This window comes from Schistocerca serialis, chromosome 1 (genome assembly GCF_023864345.2).
Source record: "Schistocerca serialis cubense isolate TAMUIC-IGC-003099 chromosome 1, iqSchSeri2.2, whole genome shotgun sequence".
Taxonomy (NCBI): Eukaryota; Metazoa; Arthropoda; class Insecta; order Orthoptera; family Acrididae; genus Schistocerca; species Schistocerca serialis.
In genome coordinates this window covers 1,132,191,657-1,132,216,181 of record NC_064638.1, presented here as the reverse complement: position 1 = coordinate 1,132,216,181, position 24,525 = coordinate 1,132,191,657, and the positions used below count along the sequence as shown (strand labels likewise).

At 43.4% G+C, this 24,525-nt stretch overlaps 1 protein-coding gene and 1 pseudogene across 1 annotated transcript in view; one reads left to right on the top strand and one right to left on the bottom strand.

Moving 5' to 3' along the window:
• Positions 1-24,525, top strand: part of LOC126417137 (zinc finger SWIM domain-containing protein 8 homolog) — a 516,142-nt gene that overhangs the window by 278,881 nt on the left and 212,736 nt on the right. The gene's annotated exons all lie outside the window — the stretch shown is intronic.
• On the bottom strand, positions 15,787-15,903 carry LOC126429305 (5S ribosomal RNA; annotated as a pseudogene).

Sequence of the window (24,525 nt, the reverse complement as noted above, 5' to 3'; positions counted from 1 at the left end):
TAATTAACTGTGGAAAAAAGATATCGCCGGCCGCGGTGGCCGAGCGGTTCTAGGCGCTTCAGTATGGAATCGCGTGACCGCTACGGTCGCAGGTTCGAATCCTGCCTCGGGCATGGATGTGTGTTATGTCTTTAGGTTAGTTAGGTTTAAGTAGTTCTAAGTTCTAGGGGACTGATGACCTCAGATGTTAAGTCCCATAGTGCTGAGAGCCATTTGAAAAAAGATATCGCATCCCGTCGTAGCCTGTGTGTGGTCTTAACGTAGCGCAATACAATGTAAGAATTTCGCACGCTTGCAGGGTATGTACGTAAATACATCTTAATACATCATCCTTTACAGTGTGTTAACTGTAAGACGGTGAGTTGTGAGGGGTGTGCGGGGAGAGGAGGAAGCAAGCATTGGCCGGCGAGGGGAGATGAGCCGTTGGGGGTGACAAGGCGCGTCCAGTTGCAGTGCTGGCACTACAAATTGCGCGTCATGCTTACACGAAAGCAGACGAAAGGCTTCGAAGTAAAACTCGCTTTGAATGTTGTTCGTAAACGAAACTGAAATCGTCATGTACATTAAAATCTATATATATATAAATGAATGTATGTATGTTTCTACTATGCGCTCACAAACCATTCATCCGATTGCAATGGAACTTTGGTGAGTTGTTCTCCGAACGCCCGAAAACAGTAATGGGCACTGTTTCTACAGTTAGGTCACCGTTTTATACGTAGCGCAATTGATAAGGTAAAGGCTTGTCACGCGTTCGATTCCCACTACTCGCAATATTTTTTCATTTTATTTCATTCCCCGCATGTTAAACTATTAATTATAAAATTTAAATATCCTTAAACAGGTCATATAGTATAACGTAACTGTCAATCTCTATATATAAAAATGAATGTATGTATGTCTGCCCTCTGTTCGTTCCCAAACCATTCATCCGATTGCGATGAAATTTTGGTGATTCCTTCAAAGTGATCGCGAACAAAATATCTGAAATGGAAACTCACCTTTTCTTGCCAGGCGTATGTGGTGATACGCCAGGATGATTCTTGGAAAACTGTTTGAATCTTCCAGTGCTACGCATGCTTTGTCCTGTGTGTGTAGGAGCTCTCACTGAAGATTTGTAAATGGGGTGAAGCAATTTTTTCTGCTCCCTTTCCCTTTCGCAGTATTCAATCACACGCAATATAATTTTGCGAGCATCTCTACATAATACTGGTTTCCTTCTAACCGTAGGCCTACCGGTAGGGGTTGTTGGCGACTCCCGAGATGGGCCAGCAACTGCCTCTTCACTCATTTTGAAAATGTTTAGCACAACTGCACAATAAAAACACGCAGAACAGTACAGCGCAAAACAATAACGAAGCAGACGACAATGGCTACCTTGTACAACAGTCAGCTACGTAATGTTGGCAGCAGTCGAAACTGCGTGCCTACCGAAGCCTCCCGACGTTTGCCGACTTCTGCCGATTCAGGACTAGGGAGAGGTCTGCCATCTAAAAGTTTACACAATGTAAGTCTTACGGTGACTCACTTCAAAAGCGTATTTTACCTTTGCTCGTAAGTCGTCTCCGCGTAGTGCCTTATTCATTCATGCCTTTCTCGTCGCCTGCCTTGTGAAGACCCGCAAGTGGCGAAAGCTTCTGTTTCTTAGCCCAGGCTTCCTATTAGCTTGCAAAAGGTCACTTCTTACCCACTTTTTGTCTTCTTTGTTTCCACGACGGTGGTATGAAAATAGCAGTCTAATATGATGCTCACTTACGACATTGTTTAAACTTCGCGTGACAATAAGTGCATCAACCATAGCAGCAGTGTGATAATGAAAATAGCAGTTGCCAACTGTGGTTTAAAAGGGAAAGGACTAAACGACATACCCGTTACGACCTATTCCGATTTTTCGAATAGTATAATAATCAACGCCCTCAATTCGTGTGTTGTTTTACAATGTCTCAAAAGCACCCATTCGATTTCAAAAGACTATATCTTCCACATGAATGAAGATAGAAACTCGGGAGTAAACTCAACGTGTTAAAACGACAGGTTTTCCGTGCTGCAGGTTCATGAGATTACCGGTAGGGATCTACCTTGGTTCAGCTAGTTTAAAGCCCTGAGTAAAGTAGCGACAATGTTTTGTGTATGGATTGCCGACAATTGAGCGCTTCTAATGGACAGATGAACGTCTTCATATGTAGGAGGAAGCCATTTTGGATCCAGGTAATAAGAAGGAGAATAAATGTAACTATAGGTTACCTCACTGTATTGGGGTGTGTGGAACACACATATTCATTTTATATTAAGAACCAATCAAAACGTGGTAACTTTGCTGTGGTGAAGAATGCCGCCGTGTTGTGCAGTAACCTGCTATTTCAGGGCAGCGGGTAGTGGCAGGTTTTTTTCAATTTCCGCAAGGCGGAAGGATCGTGGAAAGATACAAAATATGGCTGCATCGAATTGGACGGAAAGATACATTTCCACACGAGTGTGCGAAATACATATTCCTGTCTTGTAGATTACTGAACAATGAACCTATATATATCACTATTTAGTTTCTAAACAGTGTCATCACCGGTGACGTAATTCGTAGGGTGCTGCATTTCCAATGCAAGGATCGCAAGATTGATCCTTATTCAAAAAAAGTGTTTTCTTTCGTCCTCTTCGCTTAAAATTACTGTCTTCTTAAGTTTCCTTTATTCGTAATATAATATTCTGTATCATATTAAATTTGATGTCTATTTTCATTTATTAGCCTCATTTCACATCTGATCATTTTGAAATGAATAACAAGAATAGTGTATTTCATGCCTGATGTAGCTCGTGATTCTGAAGAATCGGAGAATTCATGTAACAATTCCGACCATTATTTTTCCCAAACTAGTCGCTGAAGACAATAATTTCTCACGTCCAGTAATCTCCATTGAGCCTGTTGCATAGCTGTATGATTTTGGCGTGTAACGTACGAGAAAATGTAAGACCAGGGCATTACGATAAAGTGAAAGATGGTCCTGTTCAAGCAATTTTAAACCAAAATGCTTCAGCAGCAGTTAAGTATGCAGTAGAACAATAGATACTTCAAGGTTCTACTGCGTCAACAGCATATTTTATAGACTTAATATTCGGGTGGTTTAAATTAATGACCTGGAGGAAAAGAAGTAGTGTAGTGCGTAAAGCTGTTGAAGACGAAGACAATGATGCGCTGCCGGTTCCACGAGTATTATTACGCTGTTTGAAAAGTGAAAAAGAGGTGTCTGGAAAACAGTAATAACTCTGACAACAACCGCAGCAGTTAAGTCAGAATTAATATCTAAATTTAAAAGGTTTAGACTATGTTTTATTGTGCAGGCTTTCAAGATAGCCCGGAAAGATCTTCCAGCACGGTTCCTTCCGTTTTAAGGGAATTCGGCGGCGTAATGCTGTCCCACTTATTTTCGTCCCACTCACTATTGCTGTTTTCGGAGAGAAAATGGTTCAAATGGCTCTGAGCACTATCGGACTTATCTTCTGAGGTCATCATTCCCCTAGAACTTAGAACTACTTACACCTAACTAACCTAAGGACATCACAAACATCCATGCCCGAGGCAGAATTCGAACCTGCGACCGTAGCAGTCTCGCGGTTCCAGACTGTAGCGCCTAGAACCGCTCGGCCACTCTGGCTGGCGGAGAGAAAATGCTTCATGCCTCGTCGACTACCTAGAAGTATTTGATATGAATCACAAAACACAGTGCAGCCCTGCCTGTATTTGCAAATTTAGATATAAGCGACGTAGATAAGATTTCACCAGAGGAAGAGAAGTTTCTGAATTACCCAGCCGGGAGAAATGTTAAACAAGTTAAGCAGAAATACGTGTTTCGTGATGTGTGATATGTGCTGTGTACCAATTTCAGCAAATGAATAGCCAGAATGAAAAGAAAGTTCGTTGATTCACCGAACTCTGAATTAACACTACCGACGATAGCTTAGAATGTATATCAGAAGCAGCGTTAAACACATACAAATAGCACAGTTTTCCATGTCAAAGGAAAACAAATTTTGGAATCGAATTTGTTGCTTGAAGGACTGTTGGGAGACGCATGTACAGCAGCCTCGAAACTTTGTCTTAGTATTCCGTGTTCTCGAGCTATCAGAGAGAAAAACGTACATATATTTTTGACTAAAGATTGTAATTTTTTTTTTTTTTTTTTTTTTTTTTTTTTTTTTTTTTTGAGGAAATATGTCAGACAAAGATGGAAGCCACTGTTAAAACGCGGCAGTAAAAATTTAGGCATGAGCAATGCGTAAGGTTATTTTAAAAAGCAGGCACCAGTCAGTTAATTTATTTCCTGTATTTTTTTGCTAATTATGTTATATAAACGTAAAAAGAGTTATAACCTGCCAACAGATAAACGTTAAAGAAATTACCATGTGAACGGAAGTATGCGTTTGCGTTTACATATAGTCTGCTGTTCACAAATATCTCTCTAAAACTAATTGAATGGGCATCACTTAAAATGCTATTACATCTAGGACATGTATTACTTATCACACAAGTTTTACCTTTATTATAAGGAAAATAAAATACCATTTCAGTAATGGACTTAGGAAAGTAGTTAATTCATTCAATTTATATTTCCAATAAAAACCTTGAAACAGTTATCACAGGCATACAGAATCCCGACCACTTCTCCATAAATTTAATAATTATAGCCATAGTGCTGCTATAGCCTCTTGGGTCCAACATGGCCGTTGCCGCCAAATTGGCGGTACTTTGTTTATTCCGAGCTTTAAGCTAGTGCATTATAAAACAGTCGGCCAGGGAAGGCAGCAGTTGTTACCGACATTCAGCTGCAGAGCGCAGACGGCTGCACTTGAGAATTACACTGTGGATAGAACAATCGCGGAGGCGTTGCCATACAGGCGTATACAAGATCGAGTTATGTGATCGGTTGAGGCAGACGGTCTAATGGGCATAGGCCTATTGATCCCACATTACACCATTGGTATCGAAGGCCTCCTCACCTAATCTCACGCAATGTATGTGCCACCATTCCAACTACTACGGCCCATAGATTCAGCAGTGAATGTAGTAAACTCCAGACATATGCGTGAAAGTATGGGACCAGTTTGAAAATCGTCTGGATGTTTGTCGTGAGTCCGGTGGGAGGCACATAACAACATTTGTAGTACATAAATGAAAATTTTGATCCCAAATGTAATTGTAAAAAGTATCCCAAGGTTGTATCTGAATTATGTAAAAAATAAAGTTTGTGAAATATGATGGTTATTTTGGAAAAAAAGCTAAGTAGCCCTACGCGTAAATTAACTTCCCAAATGGACGATTCTTTTTGAAACTCCCTGTATGTCCGCAGTCTCTCTTGCGAATTAAATGATAAGGGAGGGTATGGTGCTTGAACAGTTCTACAATCTGCTGTACTCTGCTGGATGTAACTGATCATAAATTGGAGGAAGGCAAGAGAGGATCTGGTGCGAACTCAGTGAACTGTGCTTGCGATGTTCTGCGTATACACTGATGAGCCAAAATATTGACTACATGCTTAGTAGCTTGTTTGGCCTTCTTTGAGACGAAGTACATCACTGATCCAACGTATCAGGGATCCGACAGTTGGTTGGTAGGTTTGGGGGAGTATGTTGCATTAGATGTCTACGCACAGGTCGTGTAATTCGCGGAAATAATGAGCCGCTGATTTTCGGACGCAGTGATTGCGCCTGATAGCGATCCAGAGATGGGTTCCACAGGATTTACATCAGGCGAATTTAGTCGCCGAGACATCAACTTGAGTTCACTATAATGCTCCTCAAACGACGGTAGCACGGTTCTGGCTTCGAAACACGAACAATTATACTACGGAAACATGACATTGCCCTCGGGGAAGACATCAAGCGTGAAGGGGCACAGGTGGTTCACAGCTGCTAGCGTGTCTTAGATTATTACCACAGGTCCCTTGCAAGCGCAAGAGAATGTCTCCCATAGCATAATATTGCTACCACCAGACTGCGTCCGTGGTGCGCTGCACGTTTCGAGGCGCCGTTCACTTCTATGACGGCGTCTGTGGAGACGACCATCGACCTAGTGGAGCAAAATGTAAGATTCAATCGAAGCGCCGACACGTTTCCTTTGATCGACGGCCGAATTCCGATGGTCCCGTATCCACTGCAGTCGTAATTGGCGATGCCTTTGGGTCAACACGTAGGGTGGCCTCCTGCGGACCTATATTTTCAACAATGAACAATGAGTGGAGTGCTCTGAAGCAGTTGTGCGTGCATCAGCGCTGTACTCTTTCGGCAGAGATGCCACAGATCACCATCTATGTTACTTTACAGAGCAGACAAGCCTCTGAACCCCACGTTCTGTGTTAAGTTGCGGACGTCCAACCATTTTGCGCCTAGTGGTAGTTTCACTGTCCTTCCACCGCTTTGCATAGATGCTGACGTCAGTACCACGTGAACATTGTAACAGGTTCGCCGTTTTCGAGATACTCGTTCTTTACATATACAGATCAAAAAAAGTTTTGCATCACCTCGGTTCCGGAACCTGTAGCCGGCCGGAGTGGCCGAACGGTTCTAGGCGCTACAGTCTGGAACCGCGAGACCGCTACGGTCGCAGGTTCGAATCCTGCCTCGGGCATGGATGTGTGTGATGTCCTTAGGTTAGTTAGGTTTAAGTAGTTATAAGTTCTAGGGGACTGATGACCTCAGATGTTAAGTCCCATAGTGCTCAGAGCCATTTGAACCATTTGAACCTGTACAGAAAATTGGAATAGAGATCAACATAAACATCATTTCCGCCCATTTAATTGCTCATGAAAACCACACATTGCATGTTGTGCCACGATACAGCGAGACGGACAGAGGTGGTGGTCCAGATTGCTGTACACACCGGTGCCTCTAATACCCAGTAGCAGCCCTCTTGCATTGAAGCCTCGAAACACGTCTCCGACGATTGTTTGGTTGAAGGCATATGCGACACTCATCGGCGAAGAGAACGTGATGCCTATCCTGAGCGGTTTATTTGGCATGTTGTTGGGCCCATCTGTACCGCGCTGCATGGTTGCAAAGACTGACCTCGCCATCGACGTCGGGAGTGAAGTTGCGCATCGTGCAGCCTGCAGCCTATTGTGCACAGTTTGAGTCGTAAAACGACGTCCTGTGGCTGCACGAAAAGCATTAATCAGCATGGTGGCGTTGCTGTCAGGGTTCCTCCGAGCCATAATCCACTGCAGTAGTAGCCCTTGGGCGGCCTGAGCGAGGCATGTCATCGACAGTTCCTGTCTCTCTGTATCTCCTCCATGTCCGAACAATATCGCTTTGGTTCACTCAGAGACGCCTGGACACTTCCCTTGTTAAGAGCCCTTCCTGGCGCAAAGTAACAATGCGGACGCGATCGTCCCGCGGTATTGACAGTCTGGTTGAACTACAGACAACACGAGCCGTGTACCTCCTTCCTGGTGAAATGACTGGAGCTGATCGGCTGTCGGACCCTCTCCGTCTAATAAGCCCTGCCCATGCGTGGTTGTTTAAATGGGCGGGTTTGGTGACATCTCTGAACAGTCAGAGAAAAAGAAGTGCAATAAAGAGCAGTTTGACATAGCATTTTGTTACACCATTATTAACTGTCCATCCGGTTATTGAAATGTTCGTTCTCCATCTGTAGTCTTGGCAGTTGTCATACTATGCGTTCGTTGTAAAGTGTATGTTATGTAGTAAGGATACGTTAGCGTCGGCGAGATACCACATAGACGTTTCATAGAAATTAAAACAACAAAGGAATTCAAGACTCAAAATTTCCAAAACTGAACGCAACTTCAAAAACATTATAAACATGTGTTTTGACAGAGCCTAGAGAACTGTGTGATTGTGAAACTGTTACGTTCATTTGTTGCAACTTTTGTGACAAACTATTACGTTTTCATCATGTCCTTGGGGGTGATCACATTCACTCTTACGAACACGTATATCGGGCAAGGAGGCAGATATCATTCACCAATCAGTCGCACAAATTAGGTGCGTCGATAAGAGATTCCTATATGATACATGTACTATCATTAACGCTGTGTATGGCACACCAGACTGTTTTCCGGTGGAGGATTTGGTTGACTTGTTGCATTGTCAACGTTTGCTGTCTCCACTCGCAAGCCACTTCCTTTCGGCTGCTAATAGAATAGTTGTGGAGAATCTCAGTTGTCATTATAGGTCCCTACCTTACACCTCCTTTTGCAAACGGACAGACACAAATTTGAATAAAGCGAACAGCGGAAAAAACAATAAAATTGGCACGAAGGAGGTTTTAACACGGTTCGGCCGCTTGGCAGTCCAACAGCGGAAGTACGTAACCACGAAGCCATTTCTCTTCCCGGCTGCTCTCTATTTGCACTTCTTGTTCTTCGCCCGTTCACTGTTTCTGCTTTTTTCCACACAGTCCAGTACACGTTCTTTCTGTTTTCACGCTTGATCTGTGTTCAGTTTTTGACGGGCTGTCTACTGGGCACTCTCACCACCAACTCTGACGGGGGAGCGATGGGGAGTTTACCTTGTAAGAGTAAAACTATGGTTAAAGAGTGAGTTTCGAAGAGGACCACGAATAGAGAGAGCGCCATGGTCGCCCGAGCGCCTCATTCGATGAAATCGCGAAAAAAGTAAAAAGAAATGAGTGAACGATCACCAAATCACAACCAGAGAAGTCGCTGATGATGTTGGCTCGTGCCATGACTTTTTTTCTGATATTTTGGTTATGAAATATGTGACAGCAAAATTGTTCGAAAATGATTGAATTTCGACCAAAAACAGCGGCGAATGCATGTTGATCACAAGTTGCTAGGTGAAATCAAGAATGATGAAACTGTGGTTGAGTGGTCTTGTGGAACCATTGTGTATCGCTAAGACCAAAAAGAAGCAAAGTGCGGTCAGTTGTGAAGGCTATGCTCACTGTTGTCTTGGATTTTAATGGTGTAGTGCACCGCAAGTTCTTGCCACAAGGTGGAACGACCAATACGAGTACTACAGAAAATTTTAACCCCGTATAGGTGAAGCAATCTGAAAAACAAACATCCTGTTTTATGGCAAAACAACTCACGGCCTTTGCACCACGATAATGAACCTGCTGTCATTATGTTGCTTGTTCGTGAATATTTTGGCCAAAGACAATATTATAATTGATGCCCTAGCCTCCATGTTCGGCAGACGTGGCCCCACGCGACTTTTTTGTGTTCCGAAAAATAAAGGAAACCTTAAAGATCCGTCGTTTTACAAGCATATATGAGATTATAAACGCGTCGCGCAGGAGCTTAATGCTATCCTAAATGTAGAGCTCTAGATGATTTTCGCTGGTTGGAAAAATCAATGACAAAAGGTTATAATATTTAGTGGAGTCTATTTTTAAGGGGACAACATTGATGCAAACGAATAAATCAAATTACTTTTTTTTTAAGTTGTAGTTTTTGAACACAACTCATATAGCCTTGCGATGTGACAAAGTTTCATTAGAATCGATGAACTCAGAGTTTTATAGACGTACACACGTATAAATATACAAACTATACGCAGCTTAATGTTTAAATTTGGCAGCCAGTGTCAAGTGTTCGAGATCACCTTAAAAAACATAGTGGACAGTTCTCCGTAATATGTCTTGTCGTGTGTTCCCCCACACCAAATTCGGCACTTTAACTGTAGCGCCACTACTTCAAGGTATAACCACGTAAGTATTCCATGTCTCGTTCGAATGTAGTCGGGTCTCTATCATTCGCGGCAGGGAAGATCTAATCTTTCGAACTACTTCGTTGGGTTTTGAATTAGATGGGCGTTCATTCCCGCCGTTTTCCATTCTCGATGACGACGAGAATGTGTGTGCCCTGACGTTCGATCCGTGGTGGTCACACGTATATATGTGGTTCAGATGTATGTAGATAGTGGATTGAGGAAAGTACTATTTAGAACTAAGTGCTTATGGGTTCCGTCTTCTTGTGAATTGGCAGCTTTTCTACTGACATCTGGAGGAGCAATATTTGAACAGACAGCCACTGAATTGGAGAGATATGACGGAGCCAGTAATGTTCTCCATGACGTACATCTATTGCAGTTCTGTATGCGTCGTTTTCCAATATGGGACACAATAATCAGCAGCTGAAGTTAAATTGCAGCATTGCGTAGCGTATCTGATTTTTCCCGGTTGTTTGATGCCATTTTGTGTTGTAAATTTACTCTTGAGCTAGCTTCATGCATGTGCTGCTTAAATGGCAGAGTCTGATGGAGAGCGACACCTAGAAATTTAAGGACATAGTTATAGAAGAGTTCGATCCCATCAAGTGGCCCATGTTACTTTCTGTGTCTCTCTTTGTTACGGAGATGGAACACTATGAACTCTGATTTACTTGTGTGTGGCTAGGGTCTCCATTTGCAGAAGTTGTGGCTTAGTAGGGTAAGATTACATAGCAACAACGGAGATACATCGAAACACACTTTTGAACAGTAGAAGTAACGAATGCTGACTTGTGTTGACTATATTACGCCGCCATGCGGCATCGATTTCAAAACCAATTTCGCGTCAAAACAAAAGGGGCGTTACAACGATCTCAACGTTCCTAAGACGTGGCAAAGGATGCAAGCAAAGACACAATTAACATTATTATATTTGCAGCACGCCGACTTCAACCTGCATGTAAATAAAACAGATCTACTCTCGTCATTGGTAACAACTGTTGGCTCTTATTAAATCAGTAAATCAGTGACATACTCAACATGAAAGTTATTGTGCTTGAAAATAGCAAAAAAGCTGAAACTGCAATAGCGCACTAAAACATTAACAGCTAAAAGCGAACGTGACGCCTTTTAAAGAACGATCTGAGATTAACATCATCACTGTTTGTAGGATCCTTGTTGATTCCTACACTATATGATCAAAAGTATCCGGACACTCCCAAAAACATACGTTTTTTTCAAATTAGGAGCATTGTGCTGCCACCTACTGCCAGGTACTCCATATCAGCGACCTGAGTAGTCATTAGACATCGTGAGAGAGCAGAATGGGGCACTCCGCGGAACTCACGGACTTTTAGCGTGGTCAGGTGATTGGGTGTCACTTGTGTCATACGTGTGTACGCGAGATTTCCACACTCCTAAACATCCCTAGATCCACTGTTTCCGATGTAATAGCGAAGTGGAAACGTGAAAGGACACGTACAGCACAAAAGCGTACAGGCTGGCCTCGTCTGTTGACTGACAGAGACCATCGACAGTTAAAGAGGGTCGTAATTTGTAATAGGCAGACATCTATCCAGACCATCACACAGGAATTCCATACTGCATCAGGATCCACTGCAGGTACTACGACAGTTAGACGGGAGGTGAGAAAACTTGGATGTCATGGTCGAGCGTGTGTTCATAAGCCACACATCACGCCGGTAAATGCCAAACGACGCCTCGCTTGGTGTAAGGAACGTAAACATTGGACGATTGAACAGTGGAAAAACCAATTTGTGGAGTGACGAATCACGGTACACAATGTGGCGATCCGATGGCAGGGTGTGGGTATTGGCGAATGCCAGGTGAACGTCATCTGCCAGCGTGTGTAGTGCCAACAGTAAAATTCAGAGGCGGTGGTGTTATGGTGTGGTCGTGTTTTTCATGGAGGGGGCTTGCACCCATTGTTGTTTTGCGTGGCACTAGAACAGCACGGCATACGTTGATTTTTAAGCACTTTCTTGCTTCCCACTGGTGAAGAGCAACTCGGGGATGGCGAATGTATGTTTCAACACGATAGAGCACCTGTTCATAATGTAAGGCCTGTGGCGGAGTGGTTACACAACAACATCTCTGTAATGGACTAACGTGCACAGGGTGATGACCTGAATCCTATAGAACACCTTTTGGATGTTTGATTTCGTGCCAGGTCTCACCGACCGACATAGAAACCTCTCCTCAGTGCAGCATTCCATGAAGAACGGGCTGCCATTCCCCAAGAAACCTTCCAGCATCTGATTGAATGTATGCCTGCGATAGTGGAAGCCTGTCATCAAGGCCAAGGGTGGGCCAACACCATATTTAATTCCAATATTACTGATGGAGTCATTTTCAGCCAGGTGTCCGGATACTCTTGACCACATAGTGTATCTAGGAGATGTTCGATCTCGAGAGTAAAGCAGCGCAGAACGTGTTCCTTATGGAAGGTCTGACATCAGCGATGACTGCGTTCCGCTTTGTTACGACCTTTCTGCATGGCGTACGTCACGAAGAGGAGTTGACTGTGTTCGCCTGAAAGAAATTGTGGGTTTTTGAGTATCGCAAACCAGACTGACACCTAGTGAGGTGTGAGAAGCGGTGGCCGTGAACCGTATGGGCACACATCACCGCTCTTAACTTATTTCTGTGCGGGCGCTCAGCGGTATTCCCGCGGCGTAGCTGACGCAGACGCCTTACTTTGGTGTGCGCCCCATCCCCGGAACGGTCTGTGCCCGTATCGCACCGTGCTGACGTCACTTGCAACAAGTTTAATCGTCAGATACCAGTTTGTTTTAATACAAAACCGACTACGTAAGGTGTCAGTGACGTCTGACATTATTTATAGTATTTTTGGCCTTGCATACGTGTATGTTAAAGTGTGATATCTGATGAGCCCAGAAGGACCAAAAATGCGTCTGGCCAATATATAATGTGCCTTATTATACGTTTTATTAAACGTCTAATCCGGTTCATGGTGTGCGCACACACACAGTTGGATGTTGCCAGTCGAACGGTTTTCATGGCAACAAAAATTTGATTTTCGGTATTTGATATAATCATTGACTAAATTTAAAATTCTGTCATAATCTGCTCATTAAAAGGTAAAGGTTTAATAAAGTACTACAGTTAGCAACTGTGTGCTTGTCTCGAGGCAGCGTTAAGTAAGGGCGCGGAAGTTACCCAGATTTTATTCACCTAGTATTTGAGAATGGATGTGTATGTAACACATCATGTAATGAAATTCACAAACTATCTTAAGTAGTTTGAGCAGTATTTGTGATATAATAACAATTATGACCTTTTGTTGCAGGTTTTGTTTCTTACTCAGTCATTCATTAAGATCAGCGACGAAAGAAACCTTGTAGCACTCTCGCTTCTTTTTTAGATAAATCTGACCCCGCCAACATAATAAAGTAACTGCACTTAGCTGTAACGTAGAGCAGAAGGTACAATGATAAAAGTAGTGAATACTGGAATGTTAGTTACCGTAATTATTTATATTCACTGAAAGTTTCTCCGCGACTTCAAAAATACATTAGTCGCGACGCCACTGAGCTCATATGTAGATGTCAAAATATTGACGTTGAAAATGCGATCTGTGTGGAATGATTAGAAGAGCAGTGGCACTCGCGTCCTCTCTCTCGAGATAGCAGTACCCAGCAGACAGAAGAAGACGCAGCCGATACGTATTCACGTATCGTAAATAAATGAAAAGCAGAATCGCATCCAACGATGCGATTCTGAGCCTTAAGCAACTACTGTGCTTGGAGAGATTAATCAGTCCCCGCAGACGTATACTAACGGTAAAAATAAATTTGGACCACAAGTTACATTCTTAACATCAAATATTTAACACACAACCTGATTTGTTAAGTTATCAAACGTTTGAAGCAGTTATACATGGGAGTTCGATTTGTAAAGAATTGGGGGTTAGCTGCTGTTTTTTTAGATCCCACAGTGATTAGCCTTAAAATCGTCGCGTGATAATCGTTAAATGAACCTTGAATTTATCTCTCGTTCTTTCATTACTTCACTGCGAGCTAGCCGGGTGCACGTTGTCGTATTAACAAGTGTAATCAGAACTGAGCACCACAGCTGAATTATGTTAGTATGTATTTACACTTGTGCCGTCTCATTTAGTATTATATCGTAACAATTCTTAACTTGCCTGTAGCTGCTTTGGTTTGCCATATTTCGGACTATTTTAATGTCAGATTAACACTAATGGGATGAAACGACACGTATTTGTTACACAAGTCTTACATTGTTGGGCAAAGTTTTGAGTCAAAAAACTTAACGCCAGGATTAGGTGGGTTTTCAAGCCATGTCGAACCTGCTCTCAATATTGAAGAGAAGTAAAACAAACATCTGTGCACATCCCTAACGACTCCGCTACCTTTCTTCTCACCAAATACTTCTTTCTTTTGACCCAATTCTAGCGTCGCCTTGTACCATATATACGTTTCAAATCTGCAGGCTGCCTCTCCACTGAACAGTCGGTCTTTTCCTAAAGAATTCTTGGTACAAAAAAACAAGCTTCATTTGCATTGACTACGTAGCTATTATATATTTATGACCGGAATTAGTCACATTGCATGATTAATTCAAACGGTTTTTATGGTTCATTTGGTCATAGGGCTATGCATTTCATGCTTCCGCTCATTATTTGGAGCCTTACTTGTTCAATTCTTAAAACGAAACACAGCTAGGCCTGTATGCCATATAATAAAATAAAGCATTTGAAAAGGAATCTTGTCTGCGACGGAACTTTAAACACTGAAACTCGTTTCTTCTGACCACAGACTTACTGGGAATCATACTCAGTGAGGATGTTGGAATCGGGGGGGTGGGGGGGGGTCAGTGGAGATCCCCATAAATTTAAGTGCAAATGTCTTGACCAGCACACCAATTGCGTAGTTCATAAGTCAAGTGTGAATTGAGGCTGTAAAATAAGAAAGCTGTGCTTGCCGCGCAACGTCTAAGTCTCGCATAATTCTTGAAGTTCAGCCGTTAGTATCACACTTACGATATACATGTTTGCTTGTTTCTTTACAGGTGAGTACTACCCGAGATGCCAACAGACACTTGTTGCGGCTGGAGCAACTGATGTGGTGCATGCCGCTGTGAGTTACAATTGCTTATTGAAATAAACTGAATTCTCCCTGTGTGCGTGACAGAGCATGACAGTAATATTAAAAAGGTCACACTTTCCTGTTGTTCTGCAGAAAAATTTTATTTGGTCAAGAACCGATTGTCGGATTCTTTGCCCATCGTCAGGTAACAACTGATGATTAGTATTAAAGTATTTAATATCTAGAGGCGGACCTACCCGAGGAAAACCAGCGGCACTTTTAAGTAAGTGCGATTTTTCGCATAAAGTGTTGATCACCAGCTGCTCTGCATCTGATACCGATTGCCTTTTTGTACATGGGACACTGTCCTTCCATCTGTAGAAAAGTGTTGTCAAGTATATTTTCAGCTGTGAATTGTGAGATGTAGCGTAGTACTTATCAGAACCGTTTCCAATGAGCAGCTTGTAGAAATTGTAGTTTGGTTTTCCAGAACTTAATAAGTGATATTTTTTTACCGCCTTTGCATTCTCTTTTCTCACTTTCACAGAGCTACGTTAAATAAATGGCACATGGATTTTATAAATTTAGTGTCAACTGCCAGGCAATGTAGTGTCTTTAAAAATAAGTAAACCTGTCATTAATCCAAAGACCGATTTGATTACCATTAAGCATGGTCCTGTGGGACGTGGTATACCGTTGCTAGCCTCCGAACTGATTTACCCAATTACTTATAGGGGGAATTACCGTTTACTGTGGACTTCAAACCACGGTGCAGCTCGACGGCTTTGACATCAACAAACGTTGACAGAGTTGAAAGGAGTGACAAGTGCACTCCGTCTTCAGGCCACCATCCGACCGCCGTGACATCCTCCGTGGAGGATGCGGTTAGGAGGGGCGTGGGCTCAGCACACCGCTCTCCCGGTAGTTATAATGCCATTCTTGACCGAAGCTGCTACTAGTCTGTCGAGTAGCTCCTCAGTTGGCATCACGAGGCTGAGTGCACCCTGAAAAATGGCAACAGCGCATGGCGGCCTGATGGTCACCCATCCAAGTGCCGACCACGCCCGACAGAGCTTAACTTCGGTGATCTCACGGGAACCGGTGTAACCTCTGAGGCAAGGCCGTTGCCAAAGAAGTGACAAGTGACTGACAAAAATCCTAGGGTTGGGTAATTGCTGATGTGTTGGTTACGAGAAACGGCGAGGACATGGGCGACAGTATATATCGAGAACCGACACACGCAGACCGATATCAGCACAGTCCTTCAATAATATTCTGAACCAGAAAAGAAGTGTGATTAATATGCTCGTAACGCGCTCGTATATAGAAGGGCTGTACAAGGGAAATGCACTTGAAGGCAATGTTATAGAAAGAAATGACAATGTAGGTGTTGATGAGATACGAGATATGACGAATTTGATTGAGCAATGAAAGACCGAAGTCGAAGCACGACCTCCGGAATAGATGAAATTCCGGCCTAGCAACTGATACCCTTGGAAGGTCCAGCCGCGACAAAAATTACTCCACCTGTGGACTATCTGAGAGACTAGCGAAATACCCTACGACTTCAAGAAGAATGTAATAAGATACAGACAGACAGTAATAAGTTACTGACAGCGGTGAATATTATCGAACCATACATGGTTGGAAAAAAAAGAAAAAAAACTAACAAGAATTATTTACAGAAGGAGGGAAAAACTGTAGAAACCGACTTTGGAGAAGATGAGTTGGACTCCGGAGTAATGTAGGGACACGCAGTGCAGTACTTAATCCTATGACTTCCCTTAGAAGATAGCTAGGAAAGGAAAACCTACGATTGTAGCTTTGGAGAAGCTTTTGACAGTGTTGACTGAAATATAGTCCTTGATATTCTGAAGGTTGCAGGCGCAAGATACATGTAGCGAAAGGTTATATACAACTTGCAAAGAAACCAGATGGCAGTTATGTGAGTCCAGGGACATGAAACGGATGCAGTGGTGCAAAAGCGAGTGAAACAGAGTGGAGTTAACCCCCGATGTTATTCCGTCTGTACACTGAGCAAGCAGTAAGGGAAACTAAACAAAAATTTGGAAAAGAAATTTAAGTTCATATTAATTCTTTCGCAATAAAAAGAAACCACCGTAGACGACAAAGGAAGTGGAAGTGCAATTGACCTGAAAGGACAGTGTCTTGAAAGAAGGATGTCAGATGTACGTTAAGAAAAGCAAAACAACAGTAGTGGCACGTACCTGAATTAAATTAGACAATGGTGAAGGAATTAGAGTAGGGAACGAGACACCAAAGCTAGCAGATGAGTTCTTCTATTTGGGCAGATCATATCCAACTTCATTCTGGAAAGGAAAAATTCGTTAACATGGAATATAGATTTAAGTGTGAGGAGATCTTTTCTGAAGCTATTTGTCTAGAGTTTAGCCTTGTACGGAAACGTGGACGATAAACAATTCAGACAAAAGCAGAATAGAGGCTTTTGAGATACGGTGGTACAGAAGAATGCTGAATATTAGATGGGTAGATCATGTAACTAATCAGGAGGTACCGGTTAAAATTAGGGAGAAGATAAATGTTTGGCATAACTTAAAAATGGTTCAAATGGTTCTGATCACTATGCGACTTAACTTCTGAGGTCATCAGTCGCCTATAACTTAGAACTACTTAAACCCAACTAACCTAAGGACATCACACACATCCATGCCCGAGGCAGGATTCGAACCTGCGACCGTAGCGGTCGCTCGGCTCCAGACTGCAGCGCCTAGAACCGCACGGCCACACCGGCCGGCGGCATAACTTAACTAGAAGAAGGGGTCGGGTGGTTGGACACATTCTGAGACATTAAGGATCATCGTGGTTTAATATTGGTGGGACACCGGCCGGCGGCATAACTTAACTAGAAGAAGGGGTCGGGTGGTTGGACACATTCTGAGACATTAAGGATCATAGTGGTTTAATGTTGGTGGGAAGTGTTGGGAGGGAGGGGGGGGGGGGTGGAGATGGTGTGGTAAAAGTTATAGAGGGGGACCAAGAGATGTAAACAGTTAGCAGGTAAAAAAGGATATATATTGTAGTAGCATGGAGAGCTGCATCGGACCACCTGCATTGGGTATGAGAAACAATGAGTACTCTCAGTTGAAGTAGTAGTGCGACGAAGCCTAACACCTTCGAAATGATACGTGGAAAGAAAAAAGTATCTGGTGCGGTCTGTGTGTCATCTCCAGAGTGACAGATTGGACCTGGTATGTATTCCTCAATCACAGTGTAAATGTTATTTACAAACAGATTAAGAAGATCAAAGAGTCTTAATCAGCAAAAGACAAAGAGGACCCTCTCGTAACGTCGAGAATTTACCACGTATCGTGTACTTGCGGAACGTCTATGTCGGAATTCTCGGACGACCCGTCAGTGCCAGGATCATCGAACATGAACGCCATTACAGTTTGGGACAGGAAAATCAGCCGTGGCGGAACACACGCTGTGAAATCGACCAACAATAAAATTCTCCGACGCGTAGGTTCTCGCTACGGAGAAGAGCGACCACGTCCGCTTGTTTTGGGAGGCTATAGAGGTCTAAGAACATGGCAGTAGCTTAAAAAAAAAAAAGAGGCAAGGTAAACAGACCCTGGATCCCCGTGTTGTAGTTAACGACCGTTGCAGATAGCAAGAGGAACACCACAGCGGCAGTAACCAAGGAAAGACTCTCAGACGTTGGCGCGACAGGTACCTAAAATCTCCGGCCGTGGGCTCCACCACTGTGATTAGCGGAGGGCGAATCTCGGAGAGCAGCTTGCGCTGCCGAAACGTGGCCGCGCGACCCGAATACTGGGCGAGCGGCAGCGCGCGGCGTGCTGACGTCAGCCGGCGTGGTCGCGTGAGCCAAGGACGCGCCGAGCCGCTCCGGGCATCGATCGCGGGACTCGTGCCGAAGGCGCACGCAGCAATTATCCGCCGCCGCACCGCCAGCTACGCTTCACGCTGAAAAAGCACTTATCTCCTCCCACATCACGATCGGCCTTCGTGGAAAAGCAGCAGTTAGCTCCGCTGATCCCGAATTCTGCGAGAGCGGATTGTTTTAATCTTCAGTCCAAAGACTGATTTGATGCAACTCTCCATGCTAGTCTATTCTATTTTGTGCAAGCTTGTTCATCTGTGTATAGCCACTGCATCATACATTCGTTTAAAACCTGCTTACCGTATTCAGGCGTGGATTTCCCTTTACAATTATTAATCCACTCCACTTCGTTCTGTTACCAAATTGATGATTACTTGATGCCTGACTGTCCTATCAACCGAACCGCTCTTTTAGTTTCGTTCTGCCATAGATTTCCTTTTTGTTCAGTCCGATTAATTAGCGTCTCATTAGTAATTCAATCTATCCATCAAATCCCGAGCGTTACTTAGTGATTGTATTCAAGAATTCCTAGCAAACAGAACACAGCATGACTTTCTTAATGGGGAGAAAAATTTCGGAAGTAAAGATAATTTCGGACGTATCCCAAAGGACTGTTACAGGAGCGTTACTTTCCACAAAATATACATAAACGAGCGAGTGAATAGCGTGAAAGTTGCATAACGATTTTCATGCGTGATAGTGTTGTATACCCAGAAGTCTAAACGCTTAAAAATTGTGGCGAAATGCAGGGAGACGTGCAGACCATCGACGCTTGATACACGGACTGGCAGTTGATCCTCAACGTAAACAAACGTAACGTATTGCACATAAGATCCATCACTGTATGATTATACGATTGCAGAACATTCACCGGATGTGGTCACATCCGTCAAATGACTCGGAGTGTTCGTACGGAGTGGGTTAAAGAAGAACGACGACATAAAAGTAACTTCAGGCAAGGCAGAGGCCAGACAGTTTCATTGGAAGAATCTTCAGGGAATGGAAGTCCACGCACGACGAAGATAGCTTCGCTACAGTTTTGTTTACTAAGCGCGAAAGCCATACTGAGTAGCTATTCAACTGCAGCGTCAGACGCTACAAAAAAGGCGGTGTGCATCACATGTGGCTCACTGATAAAATACTGAGGGACCGATTCCTTCCGCACATGTCTCGTGGAAAGATCATGAAGATGAAATTAGAGATATTCGCGATCTCAGTGATACTGACCAACAGTCGTTCTCTGCGTGGACCATTCACAACTGGATCTGGGGGAGTACCGTTGTCCATACGCCAGACGGTGCCTTGCAGTATAGATGTAGACGAATTTTGTTTCCCGTTAGTCATAGTACTTCCATTCCGTATATCTTCAAGCATTCTGCTACAAATAGATACGTAATATAGGAAGGCAGTTTTATGGATTCGTTATTTTCTCTTTTTTTTTTGTAAATGTGTGCGATCTACAAGTTTTTCTTCCGTCAACGAAAAACATCTCTGCTTGACCGGCCTGCGGTAAACTACGGCTAAGAGCGCTTATTTCCTTCTACCATTTATCTTTAAATAAAATTTGTCACAATATATGCCCAACCATTTTCTTTACTTACCATTTCTTAATGCTTGTCTCGTTTCACTGGTCCTTTGCTTAGTCGATCAATCCATTTGCTCAACCTATAACACTACATTTTTAAGGCTGCTGCTGGTTCCAGTTGTCTTTCCCGTCGACGATGCCTCACCCCATTCAGAACTGTGCTTCAGACGTAGCTTTTCATGAAATATTTTCTGGTCTCAGCATTTATATATAGTGCCCACGTGAAACATACCTGCTTTCCAAATGCAATTAAAAAAATTAATCTAAGAGACATGATACTAGCAGTTCGCAGCATCGTGTAAAGCAACTCAAAAGTTTTGTGTAGATTTTTTTCAAATGACTCCTTTCGTTTTATTTCAGGTGCTAAGTAATTACCGGAAATGACTACACCTAAAAAGTGAACCCAATGGGTACGCGGAAACGATTATTGCTCAGAGAAATTTCAAAGCATTAAGACAGTTAAGGCACGGAATGACAAGTTCCTAGTGTTCCTAGTTGCTGGGCGTGTACGCAGGCAGACTGGTTCTGGCGGAAAACCCGCATCTTATGGAGTGGTAAAGGAAGATCATAGAAGCACGTCAAAGTCAGCTCGCCGAGCATCACGAGAGCTAAACGTCCCTCGCCCAGCAGTTCACAAGGTACAGCGTAATGAACTTCGGTTCCACTCTTGCAAGTTCAAACTACGCGAGTATTGAAGGGAAACGACGTGCGGCTTCGCCGCGATTTTGCTTTTGAAAAGTTTGACCGGACAGGGCAAAGCCCGTAACTATCTAAGAAACATCGTTTTCTCCGACGAAACAACCTTTCATACATGTGAAAGGTTAATCCGCACATCATTCGTACCTGGGATTCGGAAAACTCCACAGTTTTCGAGAATCCGTTAGAAACAGCGAAAGGACGAATAAAGGGTGAGTGTGTGGCGTGCGTGATGAGATGGCGTAGTTGGACCATTTTCCTTCATCGAGCCAACAGTAACAGGAACCGAATATTTGGATGTGCTTAAACAATTTGCTGCCCTCAGCTTCTCCTCCTTGAGCCAGATATGACCTTCCAGCAGGATGATGCACCGCTGCACTATTGGGCTGAGGGTGGTAACGTGGAGACAGAATGGGGAGGAGGAGGAGATTGACAGAGTGGGGGTTACAGGAGATAGAGAGAAGGGTGGAGGAGATGGATTGATGGAAGATTGGAATAAATACATACATGAGCAACGGCGGGTGTTGAGCTAGTAATTAAATAAAAACCTCGTCTGGATTTCTGCTTACTGGACCGTGCTCTTGTAAGGCAGAGTCGCGCGCCCCATGCAGTGAACGCTTCGGTTCCGCCAGACAGCGCCCACGTGCAACCTAGTTCCCCCCCCCCCCCCCCCCCCCCTCTCTCCCCCTCGACGCAGCGCTCTGCCCCCGCCGCAGAAAGGTCAGCACGCAGTCGCCTGTTTAATTATACCGCGGGCACGCGGAAAGTTCAGCCCACGCACCTGCTCATGCGAGTGCGTTTGCATGCGCCCAAACGCAGAAAATTAACGACGGGCCAACTCACGGCGCCCACGCAATTTCCCGATGCACTCATCGGATTACTATAGCCGTAACAGCGCGCTGATATTTTGCATCACGTGACCAAACAGTATTATCTACTGAATAATTATTTAAATAAAAAACTTTTACTATAACACGTTTTTAAAACGAACTAAAAAGAATAAATTAATTTCTCGAAGGCACATACAGATTCCTAACCCCGTACAGACTGTCCTGAAAATTGTTGCTTCTAAATTTTTAATACATATCAGAATCACATATACAGGGTGTCCGAAAAGTCTTTCCCTGATTACAGAAACTGATAACTCAGGCTAGAAGTAAGATACAAATATGAAACTGGTGTCTAATTGTTTACAAACTATCAAAGTTTTTTTCACACATCAGTAAACTTCCACTTCCATTGTTGCCCAGTGACAGTACACGCCGATATGACTTTGCGATCGAAATGCTATCACGTATTGAGGACGATGATGGTTATCTCAGACAAATTGCCTTTTCCGACGAAACGACCGTTTTTGTCAGTGGTGTAGTGAATCACCATAATGTGCGCATTTGGGATTCACAACCCCCTGGCGAGGTCATGGAGTGCACCAGAGGCAGTCCAAATGTGAATGTTTGGTGCGCGCTATTGCACGATCGAATTATCGGGCCATTCTTCTTCGCTGAGGCTACCATCACATCTGCAGTGTATCTGTACATGTTGCAACTGTATGCTGTTCCTCAGCTGCTTCAGTATCACCCCGACGTCTCGTTTCAGGAAGACGGTGCACCGCCTCATTGGGGTTTGAACGTCCGTTCCTACCTCGATATGACCTTTCTTGGGCGATAGTTAGGTCGTGATGGGCCAACGGTTTGGCCTCCACGCTCTCCTAACATAGCCCCATAAAAAGAGATCTAATGGGGTTATGTCAAGGACGAGGTCTACCGAACACGTGTACCAGATCTTGAAACCCTGCATCAACGGATAACCACAGTCGTTGAATCGATCCCTCCAGTGATGTTGACTAATGTGTGGACGGAAATTGAATATCGCCTAGATGTACGACGTGCTACCAAGGGTGCTCATGTGGAAGTTTACTGATGTGTGAAAAAAACTTTGATAGTTTGTAAACAATTAGACACCAGTTTCATATTTGTATCTTACTTCTAGCCTGAGTTATCAATTTATGTAATCAGGGAAAGACTTTTCGGACACCCTGTGTTATTGCTTAAGTCAACATCCCCATTCTTCAACGCATACTAGTCGTACAGGAATGAATGATGCATTGTCAGAAATATTTTTTTTTCCTTTTTATAACCGACTTCTGACAGTGCTTACCGCTTTTGCGCTAAAACTTACTGTTTGTGGAAAATTTTGCCATAAAAGAGACTTTTAACTATCATATGCAAAAGTCCCTTATGGATGCCACCTTCACACTTATATTCTACGAAGCTAACTTATTAATAACGAGTAAGAGACTCCCTTGTCACATTATACTGTTTCATTTGTTTTAAAGTGTTTCGGGACCACATAGGGTAACACTTCATGCAAAACACTTGAAATATTCTCATTGTTTTCTAATGGTCCATGTTCAGGAGTTGGGAGCTGCATGCCCTTGGGAAAAATTACGGCTGTAGTTTCGGCTTACTTTCGGCCGTTCGCAGTACCAGCCGTAGTAGAGAGGATATAAAGTGTAGACTGGCAATGGAAGAAAAGCATTTCTCAAGAGAAGAAATTTGTTAAGATCGAATATAGACTTAAGTGTTAGGAAGACTTTTCTGAAGTTATTTGTCTAGAGCGTAGCCTTGTATGCAAGTGAAACGTGAACGATAAACAGTTTAGACACCAAGAGAATAGAAGCTTGTCAAATGTGGTACAACAGAAGAATGCTGAAGATTAGATGGTTAGATCACGTAACTAATGAGGAATTACCGAATAGAATTAATGAGAAAAGAAATTTGCGGCACAACCAGACAAGAAGGGATTGGTTTATAGGACACATTCTGAGGCATCAAGGGATCACGAATTTAGTATTGGAGGGAACCGTGGGAGGTAATCATCGTAGAGGGAGACCAAGAGACGAATACAGTAAGCAGATTTAGAAGGATGTACGTTGCAGTAGTTATTCAGAGATGAAAAGGCTTGCACAGGATACAGAAGCGTGTTGTGGAGCTGCTTCCAACGAGTCTTCGGATTGAGGATCACGACAATAATACACACAAATTGGACAGAGTATGGAAGCATCAAAAGGACAACTCATTACCATGCCAAATACCAATCGTTGGCGAGCAAAACAATTTCGAGACGTCTCGGAATAGTATAAACAGGTCGTGTATGGCTTGCAAGAGAAGCTTATATCATTAGTCCTGTAAATAGAGGCAAGCTCAGGTAACGGTGACGGAGGTGGATAGCAATCACGCACGCTTCTCTCCAAAGTAGAGCACAAAGGCTCACTAATATTCGTATCTGGTGGCTGTGGTGGCCAGGGGAGATGCGACGCTTCATTCTGGTGTTCAAAAAACCTCTACTGAACGATTCGAGCTGTGTGATTAAGAGCTCTGTCGTCTTGGAACACAGCATCACCACTGGGCAAGAAACATCGTACCATCGGATGGGCCTGATCAGCGGTAATGCGACCTTGCAGTGTACCATGGGGCACATCGAATTCGACGAGCTGGCAACTCAAAAATATATTTTAGAGCCGTGGTCTGAGAATGGTCTTAAAGACTGAAACAGGTGATTGAATACACCGACAAAAAAGAAAAAAA